The sequence below is a fragment of the Callospermophilus lateralis genome, chromosome 11, assembly GCF_048772815.1.
Source record: "Callospermophilus lateralis isolate mCalLat2 chromosome 11, mCalLat2.hap1, whole genome shotgun sequence".
Lineage (NCBI taxonomy): Eukaryota > Metazoa > Chordata > Mammalia > Rodentia > Sciuridae > Callospermophilus > Callospermophilus lateralis.
Genome location: NC_135315.1, coordinates 69,698,332 through 69,706,821, shown reverse-complemented (window position 1 = coordinate 69,706,821; position 8,490 = coordinate 69,698,332).

The window sequence follows — 8,490 nt, the reverse complement described above, 5'->3', positions numbered from 1 at the left end:
TTATGGGGGATATTGGAGATTGAACTCACCGACACTTGACTACTAAGACAAATATCCAGGATATTTTTTTTTTACTTTATTTAGAGACAGGATCTCATTGAGTTTCTTAGTACCTCTCTTCTGCTAAGGCTGACTTTGAAATTTTGATAATTCTTCCTCAGCCTCTTCAGCAACTGGGGTTACAGGCTTGAACCAACACATCCAGCCCCTGGTACATTTTTAATACCTGTTTTACGTAGATTTTAACCAGTAGCCTTAAACTTTTTTTCTAAAATATATTTGATTTGAATCCATAACCCAGAAATCAGTGAAACAGAATCTATTTTTTATCTCCAACTCTGCTTTTGGTTATGTCAGTGTCTGAGTTAAGATTCCCCAATAAAGAATTTACTATGTCTTGTGTTCTCATTCTGACCTCCCATATGACCTAGTACTGAGTTTTAGAATATCTGAAACAAGGTTTCCAGAGATTCAAAAATTTTTGGAGTATTTAGAAAACACCACTCTCTGAGTCTTTTCTTCTAGCGACCACTTTGAATTTTAAGTGTGTAGATTCTGATGGAATGGACTAATTGGATGCTTTGCAGCTGGAAGGCATTTTCTGATATACTTTCTAACTAAAAGGTACTTTATTTGTTTCCTTTAATTAGATACTGTGAATAAAGGTAAAATAAAAATAGATGTGTGGCAATATATTTAGCAAAAGGATTCCAAATTTTTTACATATATATACCCAGAGTTATTATTACTGGATTGTATGGCTTTTTTACTGAGAATTATTATTTATATATTTTTTTTATCTATTTAAATACTGGAGATTAACCCCAGGGCATTTTACCAGTGTGCTACATACCAGTCTCCAACACTTATTTATTTATTTATTTATTTTTGAGAGAGGATTTTACTGAGTTTCAGAGGACCTTGCCAAGTTCTTGAGGCTGGTCTTTAACTTGAGAATAAATCCCTAGTTTTTCTACCTCTTATTCTCCTGAGACACTGGGAGTACAGGCATGTATGATTTTGCACTGCTACCCCAAATTATTACTAGTGGATTTTGTGTCATTTTTATTTTGGGCTTTTAAAGAACCTTAACACTTTTATAAAAATATATTTATTAAATTTATATTGTCACCAATATTTTTACATATTTGTGTACCCTGGAATTCCTATTAATTTTGAAATATTTACTTGGTTTTGTATGGTTTGGTACTGAGAATTGAACCCAGAGGTGCATACCATTGAGATACATCCACACTCTTTTTTATGTTATATTTTGAGACAGGTTCTCATTAAATTGATTGTAGTCTTGTTATGTTACTGAGGCTGTCTTTGTACTAACAATTCTCCTGTGTCATTTTCCATAGCTTCTAGAATTTTAGGCATATGCCACCACACATGACAATTTTAGATTTTTATAATATCCATTCCAACAGTACTGAATAGGCTGAATAAAATCTATTTGATTAATGCATTAAATCTCTGAGGCAAGTTTATGTGAAGTAGCCAGTGTAGGAGTGTTGTGTAAAAATTAGCAAGGATTGTGGAATGTGATAGACATTATTATCTAAAGTACATATATGGGGCTGGGGATGTGGCTCAAGTGGTAGTGCGCTCGCCTGGTATGTGTGCGTCTGGGGTTTGATCCTCAGCACCACATACAAACAAAGATGCTATGTCCGCCAAACACTAAAAAAGAAATATTAAAATTCTCTCTCTCTCTCTCTCTCTCTCTCTCTCTCTCTCTCTCTCTCTCTTTCTCTCTTTCTCTTTAAAAAAATAAAGCACATATATGAAGACAGGAATTGATTTGAACATACTTTATATACAAACAGAGGTATGAAAAATTGTTCTATATGTGTAATAAGAATTGTGATGCATTCCACTGTCATGTATTTAAAAAAATGAAACAACAACAAAAAATCTTTATATGTATTGCTGAGAATCAAACTCAGTGCTTTGCACATTCTAGCAAAGTAGTCTACCACTGAGACACAACTCCAGCCCATGTACCCAGCTTTTTATACTCTCTTTGCAGTAGTCAGAAACAACTTTAAAAATTAAAATTGCATTTATATCACTTTTCCTAGTACAGTAATGTATTACTAACTAAACTTATTCTTAGTATTTTTAAAAAATAATCTAATGGATGACTGTTATTTTTCCAGAGATTATTTTATCACTTCTTTAGGGCTTGGTGAAGGGTATTTTTTTTTTTTTGGAATATAGATGTCTTCTATTATCAAATGGGTCCATGCTAACTGTGTTGAAAATAGTGATTCTAAAACTTCACACAATCCACACATTTCCAAGACTATAGGGGAAAGGGAAAGACAATATTCACAACCAAGAAACCATTTCCCATGGAAGCCTAGTATCAGTGTCCAACCTGGAGTGTAATCCAGATCTTTCAGTGGTAAGGTTGTTTAAGAACCACAACCATAGGTTTTGGGGATCCTCTAAAGTACACTGAATGGCTTTAAATCACTTACTCTATTTCAAAATAAAATTTCTGCTACCTACTTAAAAAATAAAGCACTATGAATGAGAAAGGTTAATGGGACTTAAGTTCTTTGGAGGTACTGAGGTTGACCTTCAATTATAGTTTATAAATAGTCAAATAAGAAGGGCCTTAGAGTTGTCTCAACTTTTCCAACACATGATATGGAGTAGTTAGATGAACTGACATGAAATAATAAAAATGCATTTCATGAAAGTGATATCACAGAAATTTTCAGGGTAGAATCTTGGAAATGTAGAAAAAAATATATTCATATACATATCCATTACTATAGAAAAAAGAAGTGATAAGTATATGAGTATGAGGGTAAATTCAGTGTGCCTCATGCATTGTAGGTTGAAGGTAATGATAAAGTAGTAACTGAGGAGATCCAGAACTCTATAATCCTGGGAGACATTTATAGCAATTTAGAAAACAAAAATAAAGTTAAATCCCTTTAGATTTACCTCTGTCCTCTTTTCCTCTTATGAATTTGATTCTGTCAAATGAGATTATGTGGGTATGGTTCTCTCTGGATTTATGTTTTCTTTTGTTTTTAGGATTTTGTCAGCTCTGTCATGCACAGCCCTGTCTTAAACTCACTTTGGGGGCTATTTTACCACCTGTTCTGGACTGCAGAGCAGAGACCCACTTCACTTATTCTGTGCAATGAATTGACTTTTGTCAATCTTTGCAAACAATGGTTGGAAGAACAAGCATATTGGAGGGTCTTTCATATCCTATAATATGGTTGTCACACCCTGTGGGTTAAAGGGCAGTTACTTGCTATGTTTGAAACATCTTCCCTATGAGAAGGGCTTATCTATATTTTTTTTGTTTTGGAAGCCCCATAAACACAGAAGAGAAGCATTTATGGTCATGAACAAAGGAATGCCAGAAGCCATTAGATATGATAAAATACAAAAAAATTAAATCTTCTCTTAGAGCTTTTAGAGGTAAAAAGTTTATTTCTGTTTTGTGTAAGAAAACTAAAATTTCTCTTTGGCATGACATTATTTTGATGTTTTAAGCTTGCTTGCAATTTTTACCTGTGTTTTGAATTCACCAATGCCTGGCTATCCCTTACCAGATAACAACCCTCTCTAAAACCTTACTGGTGCCTCATAAATTCTGACTCCTGCTGACCAAGTACCAATTCTCTCTAAATCTCAGTGGCAGCTCATAAATTCTAGTGTCTGGAGCTGAATTTATTTTCTACCTTGAAATGTTAACCATGTAGATCCTTAACCTGCTATTTTCCTTTGTATTATGATTGTCAAAATCTTTTTAGCTGTATGTACCATAGACATCCACCTCCTTTGTAACTTTTTGTGCTGTAAAAACTTTTTCCTGAAGATCAGGGGGATGATCTCTAGCATGGAATCTTGTAAGAGACAGACCTGGCCAGATTTTGTGTACACAATACAATCTTGATTTAAAAATTTGAGGTTGTGGTCTTTTCTTTGTGTTTTGGTTTAACATTAACCTTTTTTTTTTACTTCAGTGTAAATAAAACCAAAGTACACAAGAAAACTCCTGTAAGTGATCCAGGTGCATAAAAATAGTCATTCTTTACTGAAATCACAGTATTCATTATAGAAATGATATAAGCTTGAAAATTAAATAAATATCTCAAATATCAAGGGAGTTTAGTGCCGGGGTCCAGCCCCAGCGGGGTCCAGGGAGTCCTGAAGGAGGAGTGGCGTCGGCGAAATGATGAGACAGGAGTCGTTCCGTTTGAGCAATCTCCAGAGAGAGAGCTAAAACTGCTTTCTCTGGGTCCCCTTTTTATTACAATTTTTCTCATCATTATAGATTCACAATACGTCATTGATTATATAATTTAAAACTTTGCCAAGACATGACATTTCCTTAACCATGATTGAGAGCACACCGATCTACATTCTTCCAGGATATGACCCCCAGCCATACAATCATCAAAGTACAAAATCATCAATAAAACATGTCACCAATTTACATCCTTCAGATTTTCCCAAGATTTACTATTTTTCCCAAGATATGTTATTTCCTTATTAACTGATGCCAAACTACGTAACCAGACTCTAAGTCTCCTAGCCAATCATTAACCTAAAGTACACTTGTACTTTATTTTTAATCTAAAATTCCCATCTAAAAAAGTCCCTTTAAATCTTATATTTAAAATATCTTAAAGTTTATGAATCATCCTTAAAACATATCAGAAACCTATACGACTTAAAGACTTAAGAATTTCTAAACTTAAGAATCTAAATAAAATAATATTTCTAACATTATTTTAAAACTGTGTCTTATAAAGCTATTTTAATTAATTCCTAAATTTATTTTTATAAAACTGGTTGAGCTGCTTTCTCGAAGAGTTTCTTTGTTTCTCAGTCAAGGTACACTAGTTCTCAAAGAGTTTGTTTCTCAGTCAAGGTGCACTAGTTCTCAAAGAATTTGTTTTTCAGAGGATGATTGTTGTCCATTATTAGGTTTGTCCACAATGTACTGAGATAGAAGAATAGCCTTTTACTTTGTCCTTGATATGCTGAGGGGTGGGTAGAACGGCCTCCATGGCATGAACTACCTGTTCTGTTCTAGCCATCTGAAATTTAATTTGTTTGGCATTTAACATACTCATGCCTCCTGTGAGAAACATAAGCATGAAAATGCAAAGTCCCAATTACATAAAAAAGGGTCTCATGGTTTCGGTTACCCACCAACCAGCGTGGCTTTGCCAGCATTCATCCTCACTGTGACCCTGTCAAGACAGTGGGAGAGCGGCTTTGCCAACACTTTTTCTCACTGTGACCCTGTCAAGACAGTGAGTGGGGGATCGCCTCCACCAGTTTAGGAGTTAGAAATTTTTTCTTTCAGAATATAGGTAGTAAAATAGGACGAAAGAGAAAATGTGAAGCATAAATATATTAAGGAATATGCAAAAAATCACCAAAATATTCATTACAAAAAATCATATCTACAAAAATAATTCAAAAGAAGCAGTATTTTTGTCTGGAATACCCATTTTGACAGGAATGGAAGTTTTGGTTCTCTTTTTAAGTAGTTTTACTCTTAGTGAATAATCTTTGTACTATTTCTGCATTTTACTGGCTGGAATTAATTATAATTCATATATCTGTGAAAAAGGTACTGAATGCAGAAAAATATTATTGCTCATGTTTAAATCACCTCCATTAGTTGATCTTTTCCTTTTTAAACCAAAAATCTGCATAAAACCATCTCTTAATAAATATCTCTATCTCTGTATATTAGCAGCAACTGAGTTATAAAATTTGCTATGATAACTTGTCTATAAATTTATTTAAACTATAAATTTTCTATTTAGCACTTAGGTATAATTCTCTATGATGTTCTTTAGTTATTTATGTCTCCATGCCAAGTTTTATACCAAGGTCTTAGTATGTGCCTTAATTACTATGTGTAGCAATGTAGGATTTATGTCTTATTTGTGACACTTTGTTCCCAGAACTGTGTCTAAAGGGAAATATGTACAAAATGATTATCCAGGAAAAAAATCTATCTAATATTATATTTTATTTTATATTTTTTTATATATTTATGTATGCATATTTTTATTATTTAGAAACACCCTTTGGTCTGAAACTACAGTGATACTAGTGTATTGTAGCTTGAATTGGTTGTGAGAAACAAACTAAAAAGACTTTTCTCTGTGTTGTTTGGTGATTTCTGCAACCTCAGGAACCTAGTAAATAATAGTAGAAATAAATAAGTAACTCTTTAGTCTGAGGCAGAACCACCAAACTAGATTATGTTTTGCTTCTGCTTTCTATCTTGATCATAAAAAACATACCTTTAAATTTACATGAAACACTTTTGGAATTCTGTTCTGTTAGTTCTCCTAAAAAAATTAATGAAAGTGAAAAATAATGCAGGGAAGATAAATAATTAATTTCAACCAATTCATTTCTTTAAATAAATAATTTTTTTCAAATCACCAAAAATTCTAATTCTAAATTTTAGAAAAGTTAAAAGCTTTAGAAATATCCTAAGGCAATTTCTCTTTTGCTCAGAACATTAGACTATATCTCCAACTCATTCTTCTCTAGAATTGGACTGTGTGCAAACATGAAAAAAAAAATGCTAAGATGCCCCACATGGCTTATAAGTTTTAAAATCCTGAAAGGAGCTCAAATCTGCCATTTTTCTACTTTACAAAATACAAAAATCTTAAATTTGTATACTTAACAAACATTTGCAGAAGTGTAATTCAAAATAACCTAAAAAAATGAAAAAAAAATAATTGAAGGACTGACCCCCTGAACATGAGGGACTTATAATATTGAATTTCTTATATTAAATGTCTTTTTATCATTGTCAAAATTTTCCATGTTTATGTTATCAATATATTATTCAAAATTTTTATGCATTTAATAACAAATATTTAATTTTCTATTTTATTCAGTCTTTTAAAAAATTAGTAGTAATTAATATTAATAATTTAATTCTCATGCTTGTTAAAGTATGAAACATATACATTAAAAGCTATGCCTATAGCAAGTGAAAAAATCCAGCCTAATTTCCTTTTAAGATTGGGAGCCATCTCATCACAAAGGCATTAAAAGTTAATTTCTGCTTCATTATAAATTACTGTAATTTGTAAACTTGCTTGAAATGCCTGCCAGTGCCTTGGACTCATTCATGTCTGGTTTTCCCTGATGAGATTAAAAACCCTCCCTGAAACTTTAGTGATGACTCATAAATTCTGGCTTTCCCTGACCAAATAACAACTCACTCTGAAACTTTAGTGGTGCATCATAAATTCTGATGTTGTGATCTAAATTTACTTCCTACATGCTAAACCATTTAGACCATTAACCTACTACGTGTCTTTCTATTACGTTTGTGAAAATCTTGTTATTTGTGTAAGTTCTTAAGTCACTCCCCTTTTGTAAATTTTTGTGCTATGAAACTACAGTCCTAGAGAACTGGAGTGCTGAATTCTTTTCCCATGGGTTTCAGGAGAGACTGTTATCCTCAAATGCAGGACTCCCAAAAGACCACCAGAGACCAATATTGATGTAAGCACCAAAGAGGTATTTATTGCAAGCTAGCTCAGTCCTCCACACACACAGAAACTGGTGGCTTAGAGGCCCTGATCCTGGGGTTTGCAGCAGTTTTATAACTCTTTGGGGAAGGCAGGAACCTCACATACCTCATAGCATCTCTTAGCAAATCATCACACATCTTGGGAAAATCATAAACAACTCTAAAACATGATTAGCACATTCACTGGTGGGAACAAGTTGGGTAAGCGTGATTGGTTAGTACAAGATGGGGATTCATTTGAACAGATTGGCTTAGGCCATGAGGGGAGTATATGCTGAACTATATGGTTTCCCCAAATGTTGTCAACCACCATAAAGTACTGGAAGTTTCATTTGGAATCCCAGGAATTTTCCCTGTCTCATGCAGATTGGTGGGTGCTAGGGGGCTGCTATGGATGCCCACCTAGCCTGACTGAGTCAGGGACACCAGGCACAGCAGATCTCTCCTGTTATTTGTAGATAAACTACTCAGCAGGGTGGGTATGAGCCTAGGAGTACTCTGTGTGTCTTTCCAAAGACAAGAGTCATGCCTCCTTCCTTGGACAGTCTTTGTTCTGAGGTAGAGGCTGGTTTCTCACTTTGTACCTTATTTTTTTTATGTATTATTTTAGTTGTAGCTGGACACAATACCTTTATTTCACTTATTTATTTTTATGTGGTACTGAGGACTGATCCTAGGATCTTGCACATGGGAGATTAATACTCTACTGCGGAGCCACAATCCCAGCCCCTTATGTGTTGTTTTTTGGGGGCATTTTTACTTTAGGGGTTTTCTTCCCAGTTCAAAGTTTAATCTGTCACCTAAAAAGAACATAGATCAAAAATAAATTTAAATAAAATTGGATACTTATTATCATTATTTTATATTAATTCCTGAATAATATACAAGTATATATAATACATAAACTGAAATGACTTTATATGTAA